The 20,737-nt window shown below is 47.0% G+C and overlaps 1 protein-coding gene across 3 annotated transcripts in view; it reads right to left on the bottom strand.

Moving 5' to 3' along the window:
* LOC138258879 (laminin subunit beta-2-like) overlaps positions 1-20,737 on the bottom strand; it is a 431,858-nt gene that overhangs the window by 142,435 nt on the left and 268,686 nt on the right. The window lies entirely within an intron of this gene.

Genomic DNA, 20,737 nt, shown 5'->3' with positions numbered 1-20,737 from the left:
GTAACTTCATTGCTCAGCACAGACGTAACTACATTGCTCAGTGCCTTGAGACCCTTACGGGTGAGTAGTTGTGCTCTATAAATCCTGAATTTATTTGATTCAATTGCTCAAAAACGCGTCTGACCATCAGAGTGCCTGCAACAGTCCAGGTATTACTAGGATTTAAGAAGTCATGAAATTCTGCCCACGGCACTGGTGAGACAGGCTCTAGATGTTGAACCGGGGATTTCCCCAAACTTCGCTCCCATTTTCCACCCCTTCCTGCCACCATGTTTTTTTTACCTTGCACTGATTCCCCTGCCACCATCAGCACTCAAGTGAGGGGGAGCACTTAAGGACTGAGAAGAAGATACTAAAAAAGTTGGGTGTAGTGGGTCCTTCAGCATGACCCTACCTCCCCTCCCCCATGCAGAGTTTGCTCTGTTCCTCTCGTTTACATTCGCAGGTCAATAACCGCCACTAGAGTCACACCAATGTTGGCATCCTACATATACAGAGCATTCATTGATGGGTACATATCACGTTAAATTATTAGTTCTAGTTATTATTTATGTGTAATTACCCACAGCTTTTGGTGTGACCACTGGTTAACAAACTGCAGAGAGCACTAACAACCAACTACTCCACAGTTATGGGCCTACGCTTAAGGTGATGGTGCATGAGGGGGAGAGCAATTAACAGCGGTAAATGACCAACAGTATGTGGCCAATAAGGGTGCTTGCAATGTTACATTTGTCTTTGTATGTTGTTGGGTTAGGGGAGGCATGGTGCATGGACAGAGAGGCCGCTCTATTTATTAAAAAAGTGTCACGATGGCGACAACCTCACAAAGATTGTCAGTTTCCTAAAGTCTGACATGAGCCAGAGGGGTGAAGACTGGATGTGAATCTGGCAACTGTTCCAGTATTTTTCCCAGCCAACTTTCCCATGCTTACCTTTCCTGCACATCCATCCCTCATCGTAGACCATTTTAGCTTTGGTGTAGAGCTAACTGGACCACATATGAAAAGAATAGATATCCTGTGGAAAGCAAGGACGTATCTGACAATGTGAGATTCTATATGTAATGGAGAGGTGTCCTGCAGGGTCTACTGGAAGCTGGAAAAGTCCTGGATTGGCTGAATCTCATCTCAGCTGGGACAACACCGTTTGGGCATTCCTTAGAAGTGCCTTAATTAGCATATATGCATACATGCAAATTTAGTATGTTACCATTGACTACAGAAAATTTCTACCCAGTTGATATGAGATTCCTTAAGAAGGATATATATTACAATATCAAGGGACTAGTTATCACCCTGCCACAATACTGTTTCCAGACTATCCATTACCACAATATTGTGCAGGTACGTATATAAAAGTACAGATACATTTACTATTCTGACTCAACATCTATTAAATACCATCCATAATACTATTGCAGGTATATTCATTACCACAATAATATGATGGCAAGTATATATAGGTGAATATAGAGTTACTATCCTTAATTCACATCTACCTGCTTTTAAGATGTATATACTGCCAGTGAGGAGTTACGAATAGTAAATCTATACTTACTCCATGTAGTTAGCTGAACAATTTTGTGGTAGTCAATTTTCTGGATGTGATATTTTGGCACATCAATATTTAAAACTCAATATTGTGGCACAACACCCTTCCAACAAGTTTATCTATAAAAGATTTAGTGCAGGAGTGTTATGTAGATATTGTGTTTGTGGTTGGCAATACATCCACCGTAAAGGTAGTGAGATTGCCACCTCGTTTTGTGAGAGTGCCAAGTGCCATGAGAAAGGGTAATAAGGATGGATGAAAGAGACAAAAACTGAAGGATCTTGTTTGGCTAAAGATGCAAGCAGAGCTTTCACATATGTCTATTTGACAGAAAATGCTGCCATTGTGAGACTGATCGGAAATTTCACAAAAGAGGTGGATCTTATGATGCGGTCTTATCAGATTGTCCCACTTACCGCATACAAATACATTGTGGACAGATATTCTAGATTTGAGGGCAATGATTATGCCACTGCCCATGAAAACAAAAGTTTCACTGGGACTTCGTACGCAAAACTATAGTCACTAGAAACCGACACGAGGAACCCTCAGATCAGTGTCATTTCAACCCAGGCACATCTGGGACCCTTTTTGTTCACCCCGGGCACTTTGGTATTACCAAAGGGGCCACAACTGTTTGCCAGCAATGCTGCAAATGCTTGCCAGTGCTTTCCTTAGAGGGTGCAAATGAGGGAATCTCTTTGCCTCTGCACCACGAGGTATTACCAAAGTGAGTGGAGAGGGAAACATGCTCTGTATATCTCTTGAATGTGCTGCCCCAGGGGCAGCAGGAGTTCGCGGCTGCCCTGAGGGAAGCACATTTTTGCTAATAGGGTGCACTTTCCAAGTTTGCACCCGGCGCACTTGCGTTAAGTTGCGCCGTGGGGCAAACATGAAAAGTGCACCCTTATCCCTAATACAGACCTTGATCAGATGACTCTATGAAGCAGATCTGTATCAAAATCTTTTGACCCAATTATCCAGAATTTAGAAACTGTTGGTTGAATGGTCTCTCTTCTCCTTCAACCCAAGGCTGGAAGGACTCACTTAATACTGTTTAGAGGAAAAGGTAAGCCACGTGTAGCTATTGTCTAAGTATCATCCTTATGGGGTGAAACTCAATTATAATATACAAAAGATAAACATTTGTGACTCAATCCACTGGCTTAAATAAAACCGAATTTTCAGTTCTATTCAAGAATTGTAACTTCCAAGACGCTTTGCACAGAAGGCTGATGTCCTGACTAACCACAATCGGGTCTTTGTAAAAGTCGAACTGTAGTTTATTATTTGTTTTTCCCTCTCATGTGCGTTACCAGTAAAAAACACACCTATGTTAATTTCTTGGACAATTGAGTAAGACAAATATTTTTCAACCAAATGATCCAAATGGGATTTATACAGTAAAACTCCCATGTACATCTCTACTGCATTTTGTGGAACCTGATAGGTTTGAAGATACATTTGGTTTGAGATGTCCCTGTACACCCTAAACTCTTTCCAAACACCCTAACTCTTTTCCTTCCATTCCTACCCTCATCTTCCTTCCCATTTACCAGTATTACCTGTCATAACATCCTTACGAACTATTATGCTATTCCAGATATTTGTTTTGCATTTACTCATTTTTGGAACAGTTCTATCTGAAAAAGATGAAGCCAGGAGCAAACCTAAGATGTTACAGAAAGACTAAGGGCCTGATTTAGAATTTGGCAGATGGGTTACTCCATCACAAATGTGACGAATATCCCGTCCGCCATATTACGGTCTCCATAAACTATTATGGGATCATAATATGGCAGACGGGATATCAGTCACATCTGTGACAGAGTAACTCCAGCTGTCAAATTCTAAATCAGTCCCCTGGTTTCAAATTCCAATATATAGCAGTGCCTCTCTACTTATAAGAGAAGGATACGACTTAAGGATCTGCTAGAAAGCTTTGATCTACACCAGGTCACCAAGTGGTGACCTCAGATGAATACTAAAATTGACAAGAGACAGATCTTCATCTGTGCAAGCAGCAAATATTTGGAAAGCCTGGCCTCTTGAGATCGGGACTAGCTAGTCTCTTCTAAAATAGCATCAGACTAAAGGAGCCATCCTGTGACTGATACAACAAGATGTCTCAAAACAGAAGCCGGGCTAAGTTCAGATCATCCTTCAAAGGAACATCGTAGAATGTCAATTATTTGTGATTGTTAGCAACGTTAGACTGCTAAAGAGACATGTCTTTTTATTTCACTAGAAAGCCTCTTTACAGGAGGAGGTATCGCGTCAGCACCTGCAGACCTTATTACAGGGAACAGTGCGTACCTCTGCACCACACTCTGAAGTTTGGGAGAGTTGTGATGTGGAGGCTTCCCTTGCAAATGCACAGTCCCATACAACATTTGTTGCAGTAGAGTTTACAAATCCATTCCCGTCATTGTTGATCCCACAAGCGGCCTCAGCAGTGACTTTACAACAGCAACTCTCAGAAGAGAAGGGAAATGCAACACACAAATTGTACGGGACTCCTCTATAAATATATGCATAGTCTCAGGGATGGTTAGGACTGAGGACCTTAATACACTCTTCTAGCCATATCTTCTGGCAGGGTGAATGTGTGTTGTGGTCACTGGTGTCTTTTATGATGTCTTAAGTAAACATTAGATTAAACAAGAAACATGGCTAGCCCCATAAACCTAAACCGAAGGATGGGGTACTCACAACATTAAAAACAGGGGCTTCCTAAGTATTACATATAGAGCCAATCTTATTAATTCCAAAGAAGGCCCCCAGTGGTGGGTCAGAATGTGTGTATGTTGTGAGTTCAATACACATTTAAAAGACTTAGGGGGTCATTATGACCACAGCGGTCAGTGATAATGTGGCGGAAGTACCGCCAACAGGCTGGCGGTGCATACCGCCACATTATGACATTGGCGGGTTGGCTGCAGTTTACCACTCTTAACAGCAATGGAGTATCCTTGCCGCCAACATAATGGTTGCCAAGAAGATTTAAATGCGGGCGGACCCCAGGTTTGGCTACAGCGGTGATTCCCCCAGAGCCAAATCTCTCTGATGGCTCGACGGAATAAGGGCTGTCAGAGAAACGGCTCAGGGAGTTAGGGGAGCATTATATTTTCTGTTTTCGGCATTTTCTTTTTGAAAATAAAAAAGAAAACTGTTCGGTGCAGGGCTGCGTCATGCTGATGAGACCCTGCACCAGTGAAATGTATTGGCACGAACTCCCGTGACTGCCTCCTTGGCGGTCATTTATAAATTTGGTGGATGGTCACTCTGCCATGGGGATGGAGTAATGTCTTTTGAGGCAGTCTTGGTTGAGGAAAATAGTTGACATTTTGATCCTCGGTGGAGAAAATCCAAAGGCCTCTTCAGAGAAAAAGCTGAAGCGAGGAAGGAAGGGGATTACGTCTTGGAGTTAGCTCTCTTAGGGATTCACATACTCTCAATAAGAAAAGGGATACAGTCCAAAGGTGTGAATCCACTGAAGGAAACACACAGCTTTTCCTTCAACGATTGAAAGGGGTTGAATGTAATGTATGAAAACAACCTCCAAGAAATTCAGGATGGTAAATGTACCAGAAGTAGGAGAAGCAGAAACTGACCTATGCATCCCCTGTGCTCAGGCAATAGCAGGAGCTTTACCTATTGACTGCATCCTATGGGATTTAGATTTCGGCCGACAGGATATTCGTCACTGTTGAGATGGAGTAACCCCTCCGTTGAGTTCTAAAGCAGACCCTCTATGTCTAAAACAAACATCTTCCAAATGCATAGTGTAGGAAGTTGGTTCTGTATGTGCTATTTCAAAGTAAGGAATAGCATGCACAGAGTCCAAGGGTTCCCCTTAGAGGTAAAATAGTGGTAAAAATAGATAATACTAATGCTCTATTTTGTGGTAGTGTGGTCGAGCAGTAGGCTTATCCAAGGAGTAGTGTTAAGCATTTGTTGTACATACACATAGACAATAAATGAGGTAAACACACTCAGAGACAAATCCAGCCAATAGGTTTTGTTATAGAAAAATATATTTTCTTAGTTTATTTTAAGAACCACAGGTTCAAATTTAACATGTAATATCTTGTTTGAAAGGTATTGCAGGTAAGTACATTAGGAACTTTGAATCATTTCAATTGCATGTATACTTTTCAAGTTATTCACAAATAGCTATTTCAAAAGTGGACACAGTGCAATTTTCACAGTTCCTGGGGGAGGTAAGTTTTTGTTAGTTTTACCAGGTAAGTAAGACACTTACAGGGTTCAGTTCTTGGTCCAAGGTAGCCCACCGTTGGGGGTTCAGAGCAACCCCAAAGTTACCACACCAGCAGCTCAGGGCCGGTCAGGTGCAGAGTTCAAAGTGGTGCCCAAAACGCATAGGCTATAATGGAGAGAAGGGGGTGCCCCGGTTCCGGTCTGCTTGCAGGTAAGTACCCGCGTCTTCGGAGGGCAGACCAGGGGGGTTTTGTAGGGCACCGGGGGGGACACAAGCCCACACAGAAATTTCACCCTCAGCGGCGCGGGGGCGGCCGGGTGCAGTGTTAGAACAAGCGTCGGGTTCGCAATGTAAGTCAATGAGAGATCAAGGGATCTCTTCAGCGCTGCAGGCAGGCAAGGGGGGGCTTCCTCGGGGAAACCTCCACTTGGGCAAGGGAGAGGGACTCCTGGGGGTCACTTCTGCAGTGAAAGTCCGGTCCTTCAGGTCCTGGGGGCTGCGGGTGCAGGGTCTTTTCCAGGCGTCGGGACTTAGGTTTCAGAGAGTCGCGGTCAGGGGAAGCCTCGGGATTCCCTCTGCAGGCGGCACTGTGGGGGCTCAGGGGGGACAGGTTTTGGTACTCACTTTCGTAGAGTAGTCCGGGGGTCCTCCCTGAGGTGTTGGTTCTCCACCAGCCGAGTCGGGGTCGCCGGGTGCAGTGTTGCAAGTCTCACGCTTCTTGCGGGGAGTTGCAGGGTTCTTTAAAGCTGCTTCTTGAAACAAAGTTGCAGTCTTTTTGGAGCAGGTCCGCTGTCCTCGGGAGTTTCTTGTCGTCGTCGAAGCAGGGCAGTCCTCAGAGGATTCAGAGGTCGCTGGTCCCTTTGGAAGGCGTCGCTGGAGCAGAGTTCTTTGGAAGGCAGGAGACAGGCCGGTGAGTTTCTGGAGCCAAGGCAGTTGTTGTCTTCTGGTCTTCCTCTGCAGGGGTTTTCAGCTGGGCAGTCCTTCTTCTTGTTGTTGCAGGAATCTAATTTTCTAGGGTTCAGGGTAGCCCTTAAATACTAAATTTAAGGGCGTGTTTAGGTCTGGGGGGTTAGTAGCCAATGGCTACTAGCCCTGAGGGTGGGTACACCCTCTTTGTGCCTCCTCCCAAGGGGAGGGGGGCACAATCCTAACCCTATTGGGGGAATCCTCCATCTGCAAGATGGAGGATTTCTAAAAGTTAGAGTCACCTCAGCTCAGGACACCTTAGGGGCTGTCCTGACTGGCCAGTGACTCCTCCTTGTTGCTTTCTTTGTTCCCTCCAGCCTTGCCGCCAAAAGTGGGGGCCGTGGCCGGAGGGGGCGGGCAACTCCACTAAGCTGGAGTGCCCTGCTGGGCTGTGACAAAGGGGTGAGCCTTTGAGGCTCACCGCCAGGTGTCACAGCTCCTGCCTGGGGGAGGTGTTAGCATCTCCACCCAGTGCAGGCTTTGTTACTGGCCTCAGAGTGACAAAGGCACTCTCCCCATGGGGCCAGCAACATGTCTCTAGTGTGGCAGGCTGCTGGAACTAGTCAGCCTACACAGACAGTCGGTTAAGTTTCAGGGGGCACCTCTAAGGTGCCCTCTGGGGTGTATTTTGCAATAAAATGTACACTGGCATCAGTGTGCATTTATTGTGCTGAGAAGTTTGATACCAAACTTCCCAGTTTTCAGTGTAGCCATTATGGTGCTGTGGAGTTCGTGTTTGACAAACTCCCAGACCATATACTCTTATGGCTACCCTGCACTTACAATGTCTAAGGTTTTGTTTAGACACTGTAGGGGTACCATGCTCATGCACTGGTACCCTCACCTATGGTATAGTGCACCCTGCCTTAGGGCTGTAAGGCCTGCTAGAGGGGTGACTGACCTATACTTGCATAGGCAGTGAGAGGCTGGCATGGCACCCTGAGGGGAGTGCCATGTCGACTTACTCGTTTTGTTCTCACTAGCACACACAAGCTGGCAAGCAGTGTGTCTGTGCTGAGTGAGAGGTCTCCAGGGTGGCATAAGACATGCTGCAGCCCTTAGAGACCTTCCTTGGCATCAGGGCCCTTGGTACTAGAAGTACCAGTTACAAGGGACTTATCTGGATGCCAGGGTCTGCCAATTGTGGATACAAAAGTACAGGTTAGGGAAAGAACACTGGTGCTGGGGCCTGGTTAGCAGGCCTCAGCACACTTTCAATTCAAAACATAGCATCAGCAAAGGCAAAAAGTCAGGGGGCAACCATGCCAAGGAGGCATTTCCTTACACAACCCCCCCCCAAACGAAAGAGGATGAGACTAACCTTTCCCAAGAGAGTCTTCATTTTCTAAGTGGAAGAACCTGGAAAGGCCATCTGCATTGGCATGGGCAGTCCCAGGTCTGTGTTCCACTATAAAGTCCATTCCCTGTAGGGAGATGGACCACCTCAACAGTTTAGGATTTTCACCTTTCATTTGCATCAGCCATTTGAGAGGTCTGTGGTCAGTTTGAACTAGGAAGTGAGTCCCAAAGAGGTATGGTCTCAGCTTCTTCAGGGACCAAACCACAGCAAAGGCCTCCCTCTCAATGGCACTCCAACGCTGCTCCCTGGGGAGTAACCTCCTGCTAATGAAAGCAACAGGCTGGTCAAGGCCATCATCATTTGTTTGGGACAAAACTGCCCCTATCCCATGTTCAGAGGCATCTGTCTGCACAATGAACTGCTTAGAATAATCTGGAGCTTTTAGAACTGGTGCTGAGCACATTGCTTGTTTCAGGGTGTCAAAGGCCTGTTGGCATTCCACAGTCCAGTTCACTTTCTTGGGCATTTTCTTGGAGGTGAGTTCAGTGAGGGCTGTCACAATGGATCCATATCCCTTCACAAACCTCCTGTAATACCCAGTCAAGCCAAGGAATGCCCTGACTTGAGTCTGGGTTTTTGGAGCTGCCCAGACCAGAATAGTCTGGATCTTGGGTTGGAGTGGCTGAACTTGGCCCCCACCTACAAGATGGCCCAAGTAAACCACAGTTCCCTGCCCTATCTGGCATTTGGATGCCTTGATAGAGAGGCCTGCAGATTGCAGAGCCTTCAAAACCTTCTTCAGGTGGACCAGGTGATCCTGCCAGGTGGAGCTAAAAACAGCAATATCATCAAGATAAGCTGTGCTAAAGGACTCCAAACCAGCAAGGACTTGATTCACCAACCTTTGGAAGGTGGCAGGGGCATTCTTTAAACCAAAGGGCATAACAGTAAACTGATAATGCCCATCAGGTGTGGAGAATGCTGTTTTCTCTTTTGCTCCAGGTGCCATTTTTATTTGCCAGTACCCTGCTGTCAAGTCAAAGGTACTTAAGAATTTGGCAGCACCTAATTTGTCTATGAGCTCATCAGCTCTAGGAATTGGATGAGCATCTGTCTTGGTGACAGAGTTGAGCCCTCTGTAGTCCACACAAAACCTCATCTCTTTCTTTCCATCTTTGGTGTGAGGTTTGGGGACTAAGACCACTGGGCTAGCCCAGGGGCTGTCAGAGCGCTCAATTACTCCCAATTCCAGCATCTTGTGGACTTCCACCTTGATGCTTTCCTTAACATGGTCAGACTGTCTAAAAATTTTGTTTTTGACAGGCATGCTGTCCCCTGTGTCCACATCATGGGTACACAGGTGTGTCTGACCAGGGGTTAGGGAGAAGAGTTCAGGAAACTGTTGTAGGACTCTCCTACAATCAGCTTGCTGTTAGCCAGAGAGGGTGTCTGAGTAGATCACTCCATCTACTGAGCCATCTTTTGGGTCTGATGACAGAAGATCAGGGAGAGTTTCACTCTCTGCCTCCTGATCCTCATCTGTTACCATCAACAGATTTACATCAGCCCTGTCATGGAAGAGCTTAAGGCGGTTCACATGGATCACCCTCTTGGGGCTCCTGCTTGTGCCCAGGTCCACCAGGTAGGTGACCTGACTCTTCCTTTCTAGCACTGGGTAAGGGCCACTCCATTTGTCCTGAAGTGCCCTGGGAGCCACAGGCTCCAGAACCCAGACTTTCTGCCCTGTTTGGAACTCAACCATTGCAGCCTTTTGGTCATACCAAAACTTCTGGAGCTGTTGGCTGGCCTCAAGGTTTTTGGTTGCCTTTTCCATGTACTCTGCCATTCTAGAGCGAAGGCCAAGTACATAGTCCACTATGTCTTGTTTAGGCTCATGAAGAGGTCTCTCCCAGCCTTCTTTAACAAGAGCAAGTGGTCCCCTTACAGGGTGACCAAACAGAAGTTCAAAGGGTGAGAATCCTACTCCCTTCTGTGGCACCTCTCTGTAAGCAAAAAGCAGACATGGCAAGAGGACATCCCATCTCCTTTTGAGTTTTTCTGGGAGCCCCATGATCATGCCTTTTAATGTCTTGTTGAATCTCTCAACTAAGCCATTAGTTTGTGGATGGTATGGTGTAGTGAATTTGTAAGTCACTCCACACTCATTCCACATGTGTTTTAGGTATGCTGACATGAAGTTGGTACCTCTGTCAGACACCACCTCCTTAGGGAAACCCACTCTGGTAAAGATACCAATGAGGGCCTTGGCTACTGCTGGGGCAGTAGTCGACCTAAGGGGAATAGCTTCAGGATACCTAGTAGCATGATCCACTACTACTAGGATGTACATATTTCCTGAGGCTGTGGGAGGTTCCAGTGGACCAACTATGTCCACACCCACTCTTTCAAAGGGGACCCCCACCACTGGAAGTGGAATGAGGGGGGCCTTTGGGTGCCCACCTGTCTTACCACTGGATTGACAGGTGGGGCAGGAGAGGCAAAACTCCTTAACCTTCTGGGACATATTGGGCCAGTAGAAGTGGTTGACTAACCTCTCCCACGTCTTGGTTTGTCCCAAATGCCCAGCAAGGGGAATATCATGGGCTAAGGTCAGAATAAACTCTCTGAACGACTGAGGCACTACCACTCTCCTAGTGGCACCAGGTTTGGGGTCTCTGGCCTCAGTGTACAGGAGTCCATCTTCCCAATAGACCCTATGTGTTCCATTTTTCTTGCCCTTGGACTCTTCAGCAGCTTGCTGCCTAAGGCCTTCAAGAGAGGGACAGGTTTCTTGTCCCTTACACAGCTCTTCCCTTGAGGGTCCCCCTGGGCCTAAGAGCTCAACCTGATAAGGTTCAAGCTCCAAAGGCTCAGTTCCCTCAGAGGGCAGAACTTCTTCCTGAGAAGAGAGGTTCTCTTTTTCTGACTGTGTTGCAGTTGGTTTCCCAACTGACTTTCCTTTTCTCTTGGTAGGCTGGGCCATTTTTCCAGACTCCAGCTCTACTTTTTCACCCTGTGCCTTGCATTGTGCTCTTGTTTTTACACACACCAGTTCAGGGATACCCAGCATGGCTGCATGGGTTTTTAGTTCTACCTCAGCCCATGCTGAGGACTCCAGGTCATTTCCAAGCAGACAGTCTACTGGGATGTTTGAGGAGACCACCACCTGTTTCAGGCCATTGACCCCTCCCCATTCTAAAGTTACCATTGCCATGGGATGTGCTTTAGTCTGATTGTCAGCGTTGGTGACTGTATAAGTTTTTCCAGTCAGGTATTGGCCAGGGGAAACCAGTTTCTCTGTCACCATGGTGACACTGGCACCTGTATCCCTCAGGCCCTCTACACTTGTCCCATTAATAAAGAGCTGCTGCCTGTATTTTTGCATGTTAGGCGACCAGGCAGCTAGTGTGGCTAAATCCACCCCACCCTCAGAGACTAGAGTAGCTTCAGTGTGGACCCTGATTTGCTCTGGGCACACTGTTGATCCCACTTGGAGACTAGCCATTCCAGTGTTACCTGGATTGGAATTTGGAGTGGAACTTTTCTTGGGACAGGCCTTGTCTCCAGTTTGGTGTCCAGACTGACTACAGTTTCGACACCAGGCCTTTTTGGGATCAAAGTTTTTACCCTTGTACCCAGGATTGTTTTGTGAAGAGGCTCTGGGCCCACCCTCCTGTGCAGGTTTTTGGGGGCCTGTAGAAGACTCTTTACTATTTTTATTTTTGGCTGTCTCACCACCTTTCCCCTGGGGAGGCTTTGTGACCCCTTTCTTTTGGTCACCCCGTGTGGAAGTTTTGGACACCCTAGTCTTGACCCAATGGTCTGCCTTCTTTCCCAATTCTTGGGGAGAAATTGGTCCTAGGTCTACCAGATGCTGATGCAGTTTATCATTGAAACAATTACTTAACAGGTGTTCTTTCACAAATAAATTGTACAGCCCATCATAATTACTTACACCACTGCCTTGAATCCAACCATCTAGTGTTTTTACTGAGTAGTCTACAAAGTCAACCCAGGTCTGGCTCGAGGATTTTTGAGCCCCCCTGAATCTAATCCTATACTCCTCAGTGGAGAATCCAAAGCCCTCAATCAGGGTACCCTTCATGAGGTCATAAGATTCTGCATCTTTTCCAGAGAGTGTGAGGAGTCTATCCCTACACTTTCCTGTGAACATTTCCCAAAGGAGAGCACCCCAGTGAGATTTGTTCACTTTTCTGGTTACACAAGCCCTCTCAAAAGCTGTGAACCATTTGGTGATGTCATCACCATCTTCATATTTAGTTACAATCCCTTTGGGGATTTTCAACATGTCAGGAGAATCTCTGACCCTAGTTATGTTGCTGCCACCATTGATGGGTCCTAGGCCCATCTCTTGTCTTTCCCTCTCTATGGCTAGGATCTGTCTTTCCAAAGCCAATCTTTTGGCCATCCTGGCTAACTGGATGTCCTCTTCACTGGAGTTATCCTCAGTGATTTCAGAGTTGTTGGTCCCTCCTGTGAGGGAACCAGCATCTCTGACTATTATTTGTGGAGTCAGGGCTTGAGAAGCCCTGCTCTCCCTAAGTAGGACTGGAGGGGGGGAATTTCCCTCCAAGTCACTATCTTCATCCTGTAGGAAAGTACCATCTTGCCTGGCATGTTACCCCCATTTTTTCACTGTATATATGTTGTTTTAGTTGTATGTGTCACTGGGACCCTGGTAACCCAGGGCCCCAGTGCTCATAAGTGTGCCTGTATGTGTTACCTGTGTAGTGACTAACTGTCTCACTGAGGCTCTGCTAATCAGAACCTCAGTGGTTATGCTCTCTCATTTCTTTCCAAATTGTCACTGACAGGCTAGTGACCATTTTTACCAATTTACATTGGCTTACTGGAACACCCTTATAATCCCCTAGTATATGGTACTGAGGTACCCAGGGTATTGGGGTTCCAGGAGATCCCTATGGGCTGCAGCATTTCTTTTGCCACCCATAGGGAGCTCTGACAATTCTTACACAGGCCTGCCACTGCAGCCTGAGTGAAATAACGTCCACGTTATTTCACAGCCATTTTACACTGCACTTAAGTAACTTATAAGTCACCTATATGTCTAACCTTTACCTGGTAAAGGTTAGGTGCAAAGTTACTTAGTGTGAGGGCACCCTGGCACTAGCCAAGGTGCCCCCACATTGTTCAGAGCCAATTCACTGAACTTTGTGAGTGCGGGGACACCATTACACGCGTGCACTACATATAGGTCACTACCTATATGTAGCTTCACCATGGTAACTCCGAATATGGCCATGTAACATGTCTATGATCATGGAATTGCCCCCTCTATGCCATCCTGGCATTGTTGGTACAATTCCATGATCCCAGTGGTCTGTAGCACAGACCCTAGTACTGCCAGACTGCCCTTCCTGGGGTTTCTCTGCGGCTGCTGCTGCTGCCAACCCCTCAGACAGGCATCTGCCCTCCTGGGGTCCAGCCAGGCCTGGCCCAGGATGGCAGAACAAAGAACTTCCTCTGAGAGAGGGTGTGACACCCTCTCCCTTTGGAAAAAGGTGTGAAGGCAGGGGAGGAGTAGCCTCCCCCAGCCTCTGGAAATGCTTTGTTGGGCACAGAGGTGCCCAATTCTGCATAAGCCAGTCTACACCGGTTCAGGGACCCCTTAGCCCCTGCTCTGGCGCGAAACTGGACAAAGGAAAGGGGAGTGACCACTCCCCTGACCTGCACCTCCCCTGGGAGGTGTCCAGAGCTCCTCCAGTGTGCTCCAGACCTCTGCCATCTTGGAAACAGAGGTGCTGCTGGCACACTGGACTGCTCTGAGTGGCCAGTGCCACCAGGTGACGTCAGAGACTCCTTGTGATAGGCTCCTTCAGGTGTTAGTAGCCTTTCCTCTCTCCTAGGTAGCCAAACCCTCTTTTCTGGCTATTTAGGGTCTCTGTCTCTGGGGAAACTTTAGATAACGAATGCATGAGCTCAGCCGAGTTCCTCTGCATCTCCCTCTTCACCTTCTGATAAGGAATCGACCGCTGACCGCGCTGGAAGCCTGCAAACCTGCAACATAGTAGCAAAGACGACTACTGCAACTCTGTAACGCTGATCCTGCCGCCTTCTCGACTGTTTTCCTGCTTGTGCATGCTGTGGGGGTAGTCTGCCTCCTCTCTGCACCAGAAGCTCCGAAGAAATCTCCCGTGGGTCGACGGAATCTTCCCCCTGCAACCGCAGGCACCAAAAAGCTGCATCTCCGGTCCCTTGGGTCTCCTCTCAGCACGACGAGCGAGGTCCCTCGAATCCAGCGACACCGTCCAAGTGACCCCCACAGTCCAGTGACTCTTCAGCCCAAGTTTGGTGGAGGTAAGTCCTTGCCTCACCTCGCTGGGCTGCATTGCTGGGAACCGCGACTTTGCAAGCTACTCCGGCCCCTGTGCACTTCCGGCGGAAATCCTTCGTGCACAGCCAAGCCTGGGTCCACGGCACTCTAACCTGCATTGCACGACTTTCTAAGTTGGTCTCCGGCGACGTGGGACTCCTTTGTGCAACTTCGGCGAGCACCGTTTCACGCATCCTCGTAGTGCCTGTTTCTGGCACTTCTCCGGGTGCTACCTGCTTCAGTGAGGGCTCTTTGCCTTGCTCGACGTCCCCTCTCTCTGCAGGTCCAATTTGCGACCTTCTGGTCCCTCCTGGGCCCCAGCAGCGTCCAAAAACGCCAAACGCACGATTTGCGTGTAGCAAGGCTTGTTGGCGTCCATCCGGCGGGAAAACACTTCTGCACGACTCTCCAAGGCGTGGGGGATTCATCCTCCAAAGGGGAAGTCTCTAGCCCTTGTCGTTCCTGCAGTATTCACAGTTCTTCAGCCTAGTAAGAGCTTCTTTGCACCAACCGCTGGCATTTCTTGGGCATCTGCCCATCTCCGAGCTGCTTGTGACTTTTGGACTTGGTCCCCTTGTTCCACAGGTACCTTCAGACAGGAATCCATCGTTGTTGCATTGCTGATTTGTGTTTTCCTTGCATTCTCCCTCTAACACGACTATTTTGTCCTTAGGGGAACTTTGGTGCACTTTGCACTCACTTTTCAGGGTCTTGGGGAGGGTTATTTTTCTAACTCTCACTATTTTCTAATAGTCCCAGCGACCCTCTACAAGGTCACATAGGTTTGGGGTCCAGTCGTGGTTCACATTCCACTTTTGGAGTATATGGTTTGTGTTGCCCCTATCCCTATGTTTCCCCATTGCATCCTATTGTAATTATACATTGTTTGCACTGTTTTCTAAGACTATACTGCATATTTTTGCTATTGTGTATATATATCTTGTGTATATTTCCTATCCTCTTACTGAGGGTACACTCTAAGATACTTTGGCATATTGTCATAAAAATAAAGTACCTTTATTTTTAGTATAACTGTGTATTGTGTTTTCTTATGATATTGTGCATATGACACTAAGTGGTACTGTAGTAGCTTCACACGTCTCCTAGTTCAGCCTGAGCTGCTTTGCTAAGCTACCATTATCTATCAGCCTAAGCTGCTAGACACCCTATACACTAATAAGGGATAACTGGGCCTGGTGCAAGGTGCAAGTACCCCTTGGTACTCACTACAAGCCAGTCCAGCCTCCTACATTGGTTGTGCAGTGGTGGGATAAGTGCTTTGAGACTACTTACCACTCTTGTCATTGTACTTTTCATAAGAGAAAAATATACAAAACAAGGTCAGTGTATATACACATAGCCAAAAAGTTTTGCATTTCCTCTTTTCACTCTTTTCTAAGTGCTGAAAAGTACTTCTAAACTTTCAAAAAGTTCTTAAAAGTTTAAAAAGTTTTTTCTGTCTTTCCAAAAAGTTCTGAAAACTTTTTTCTCTTTTGCTATCACTTTAACTCTCTCTAAAAAATGTCTGGCACAGGCCAAAAAGTTGAACTGTCCAAACTTGCATATGATCACCTTAGCTGGAAAGGAGCAAGGAGTCTCTGCATAGAGAGAGGTTTGAGTGTAGGGAAGAATCCTTCTTTAGAACTGTTAATTAATATGCTTAGAGTACAGGATAAGGCCATAAGTGCCCAATCTGTAGAAAAAGTAGCTAATGGTTCTCAATCTGATCCAGGGACTCCCCCAGGAAAAGGTTCTGGAAAGAAACTTCTCAGCCTGCCCATTACTAGACAGTCTAGCATAGTTGGTACAGAGGTTGAATCACATCATACTGATGATGTGCTCTCACATTATACTGGTAGCCAAGCTGTTAGGGTGCCCTCTGTAAGGGACAGGTCTCCTTCTGTTCATTCCCATCATACCTCTGTATCTAGAAATGTCCCTCCCACCCACCCTGATGACAGATTGTTGGAAAGGGAGCTCAATAGATTGAGAGTGGAGCAAACCAGACTGAAGCTCAAGAAGCAACAGCTGGATTTGGATAGACAGTCTTTAGAAATAGAGAGGGAAAGACAGAAAATGGGTTTAGATACCCATGGTGGCAGCAGCAGTATTCCCCATAGTCATCCTGCAAAAGAGCATGATTCCAGGAATCTGCATAAGATAGTTCCCCCTTACAAGGAGGGGGATGACATTAACAAGTGGTTTGCTGCACTTGAGAGGGCCTGTGCTGTACAGGATGTCCCTCAAAGGCAGTGGGCTGCTATCCTATGGCTATCATTTACTGGAAAAGGTAGGGATAGGCTCCTTACTGTAAAAGAAAATGATGCTAACAATTTCCAAGTTCTTAAGAATGCACTCCTGGATGGTTATGGCTTAACCACTGAACAGTACAGGATCAAGTTCAGAGATACCAAAAAGGAGTCTTCACAAGACTGGGTTGATTTCATTGACCAGGCAGTGAAGGCCTTGGAGGGGTGGTTACATGGCAGTAAAGTTACTGATTATGACAGCCTGTATAACTTAATCCTGAGAGAGCATATTCTTAATAATTGTGTGTCTGATTTGTTGCACCAGTACTTGGTGGACTCTGATCTGACCTCTCCCCAAGAATTGGGAAAGAAGGCAGACAAATGGGTCAGAACAAGAGTGAACAGAAAAGTTCATACAGGGGGTGACAAAGATGGCAACAAAAAGAAGGATGGTAAGTCTTCTGACAAGGGTGGGGACAAATCTAAAAATGAGTCTTCATCAGGCCCACAAAAACACTCTGGTGGGGGTGGTGGGCCCAAACCCTCCTCTAATCAGAACAAGGAAAAGAAACCATGGTGCTATTTATGTAAGATAAAAGGCCATTGGACAACAGATCCCAGTTGTCCAAAGAAAGGCACCACAGCTCCCACCACTACAACCCCTACTGCTACACCTAGTGTCCCTACTAATAGCAGTGGTGGTGGGAGCAAACCTACTAATAGCCAATCCAAGGGAGTAGCTGGGCTCACTTTTGGTAATTTAGTTGGGGTTGGTCTGATTAGGGAGACCACAGAGGCTACTTTAGTCTCTGAAGGGGCTATTGACTTAGCCACTTTGGTTGCTTGCCCCCATAACTTGGAGAAGTACAAGCAACTAACCCTAATAAATGGTGTTGAGGTCCAGGCCTACAGGGACACAGGTGCCAGTGTCACAATGGTGATTGAGAAGCTGGTGCACCCTGAACAACACATACTTGGACACCAGTACCAAGTGACCGATGCTCACAACATAACACAAAGCCACCCCATGGCTGTTGTAAATCTCAACTGGGGGGGGGTATCTGGTCCAAAGAAAGTTGTGGTAGCTTCAGATTTACCTGTAGACTGTCTATTAGGGAACGATTTGGAGACATCAGCTTGGTCAGATGTGGAGTTGGAGGCCCATGCAGCAATGCTGGGCATCCCAGGGCATATTTTTGCTTTGACAAGGGCTCAGGCCAAAAAGCAAAAAGGACAGGGAAGCTTGGATCCTGGAACAATGGACCAAGTGCTCCCTAAAGCTAGGGCTAGTAGAAGCAAACCACTTCCTACTATCCCTCCCTCTACAGTGGATTCTACTTCTGAGGAAGAAGAATTCCCTCCCTGTGCAGAACCTACACCAGAGGAGCTGGAAGCAGACACTGCTGAGCTTTTGGGTGAAGGGGGGCCTGCCAGAGAGGAGCTGAGTGTGGCACAGCAAACCTGTCCCACATTAGAGGGTCTCAGACAGCAAGCTGTCAAACAGGCTAATGGGGATGTCAGTGACTCACACAGAGTTTATTGGGAGGACAACCTCTTGTACACTGAGCAAAGGGATCCTAAACCTGGAGCTGCCAGGAGATTAGTGATTCCTCAGGAGTACAGAAAGTTCCTCCTAACACTGGCACATGACATTCCCTTAGCTGGGCACCTGGGTCAAATGAAAACTTGGGACAGATTGGTACCACTGTTTCATTGGCCTAGGATGTCTGAGGACACAAAAGATTTTTGTAAGTCCTGTGAAACCTGTCAAGCCAGTGGCAAGACAGGTGGCACTCCAAAGGCACCCCTTATCCCACTGCCTGTGGTTGGGGTTCCCTTTGAAAGGGTAGGGGTTGACATAGTTGGCCCCCTTGACCCTCCTACTGCTTCAGGCAATAGGTTTATCTTGGTGGTAGTGGACCATGCCACAAGATATCCTGAAGCTATTCCTTTAAGGACCACTACAGCTCCTGCAGTGGCAAAGGCCCTCCTGGGAATATTTTCCAGGGTGGGCTTCCCAAAGGAAGTAGTATCAGACAGAGGAAGCAATTTCATGTCTGCATACTTAAAGGCCATGTGGAAGGAGTGTGGTGTAACTTACAAGTTCACAACACCCTATCATCCACAAACAAATGGACTGGTGGAGAGATTTAACAAAACTCTCAAAGGCATGATTATGGGACTCCCTGAAAAACTCCGCAGGAGATGGGATATCCTTCTACCATGCCTCCTTTTTGCCTACAGGGAGGTACCCCAGAAAGGAGTGGGCTTCAGCCCCTTTGAACTTCTTTTTGGACACCCTGTTAGGGGTCCACTCACACTTGTGAAGGAGGGTTGGGAACAACCTTTAAAAGCTCCTAAGCAGGATATTGTGGATTATGTACTTGGCCTCAGATCAAGGATGGCTGAGTACATGAAAAAGGCCAGTAAAAACCTTCAGGCCAGCCAAGAGCTCCAGAAGCAATGGCATGATCAGAAGGCTGTTTTGGTTCAGTACCAACCAGGGCAGAAAGTGTGGGTCTTGGAGCCTGTGGCCCCAAGAGCACTCCAAGATAAATGGAGTGGTCCACACACAATTGTTGAAAAGAAGGGTGAAGTCACCTACTTGGTTGACTTAGGCACTGCCAGGAGTCCCCTTAGGGTGCTCCATGTCAACCGCCTGAAACCCTACTATGACAGGGCTGATCTCACCCTGCTCATGGCAACAGATGAGGGACAGGAAGAAGACAGTGATCCTCTACCTGATCTCTTCTCTTCCACAGAACAAGATGCTCTTGTGGAAGGGGTAGTTTTGGCTGATTGTCTTACTGCTGAGCAGAAAGATAATTGCATAAATCTCCTAGGACAATTTACAGAACTCTTCTCCATTGTGCCAGGCACCACTTCTTGGTGTGAGCACACTATAGATACTGGAGACAGTTTACCTGTCAAAAGTAAGATCTATAGGCAGCCTGACCATGTCAGGGACTGCATAAAGCAAGAAGTTCAGAAGATGTTGGAACTAGGAGTGGTTGAGCACTCTGACAGTCCATGGGCTTCTCCTGTGGTACTGGTACCAAAACCCAATTCTAAAGATGGAAAGAAGGAAATGAGGTTTTGTGTAGACTATAGAGGTCTCAACTTGGTAACCAAAACAGATGCTCACCCTATACCCAGGGCAGATGAGCTAATAGATACACTGGCATCTGCCAAGTATCTAAGCACTTTTGATTTGACTGCAGGGTATTGGCAGATCAAAATGTCAGAAGATGCTAAACCTAAGACTGCATTTTCTACCATTGGAGGACATTACCAGTTTACTGTAATGCCTTTTGGTTTGAAAAATGCACCTGCCACTTTTCAGAGGTTGGTGAACACAGTCCTGCAAGGGCTGGAAGCTTTCAGTGCAGCATATTTGGATGATATAGCTGTCTTTAGCTCCAGCTGGGATGATCACCTGGTCCACCTTTGGAAAGTTTTGGAGGCCCTGCAAAAGGCAGGCCTCACTATCAAGGCTTCAAAGTGCCAGATAGGGCAGGGTAAGGTGGTTTATCTGGGACACCTTGTTGGTGGGGAACAGATTGCACCACTTCAGGGGAAAATCCAAACTATTATTGATTGGATTCCCCCTACCACTCAGACTCAGGTGAGAGCCTTCCTAGGCCTCACTGGGTATTACAGGAGGTTCATTAAGAACTATGGCTCCATTGCAGCCCCTCTTAATGACCTCACATCCAAGAAAATGCCTAAAAAGGTATTATGGACAGCAAACTGTCAGAAAGCTTTTGAGGAGCTGAAGCAGGCCATGTGCTCTGCACCTGTCCTGAAAAGCCCTTGTTACTCTAAAAAATTCTATGTCCAAACTGATGCATCTGAATTAGGAGTAGGGGCAGTCCTATCACAACTTAATTCTGAGGGCCAGGATCAACCTGTTGCTTTTATTAGTAGAAGGTTGACCCCTAGAGAAAAGCGTTGGTCTGCCATTGAGAGGGAGGCCTTTGCTGTGGTCTGGGCTCTGAAGAAGTTGAGGCCATACCTGTTTGGCACTCACTTCATTGTTCAGACAGACCACAAACCTCTACTTTGGCTAAAACAAATGAAAGGTGAAAATC

Source organism: Pleurodeles waltl, chromosome 9, assembly GCF_031143425.1.
Source record: "Pleurodeles waltl isolate 20211129_DDA chromosome 9, aPleWal1.hap1.20221129, whole genome shotgun sequence".
NCBI classification, from domain to species: Eukaryota; Metazoa; Chordata; class Amphibia; order Caudata; family Salamandridae; genus Pleurodeles; species Pleurodeles waltl.
The sequence above is the reverse complement of the archived record's forward strand: the minus strand, read 5'-3'. Positions and strand labels throughout refer to the sequence as shown.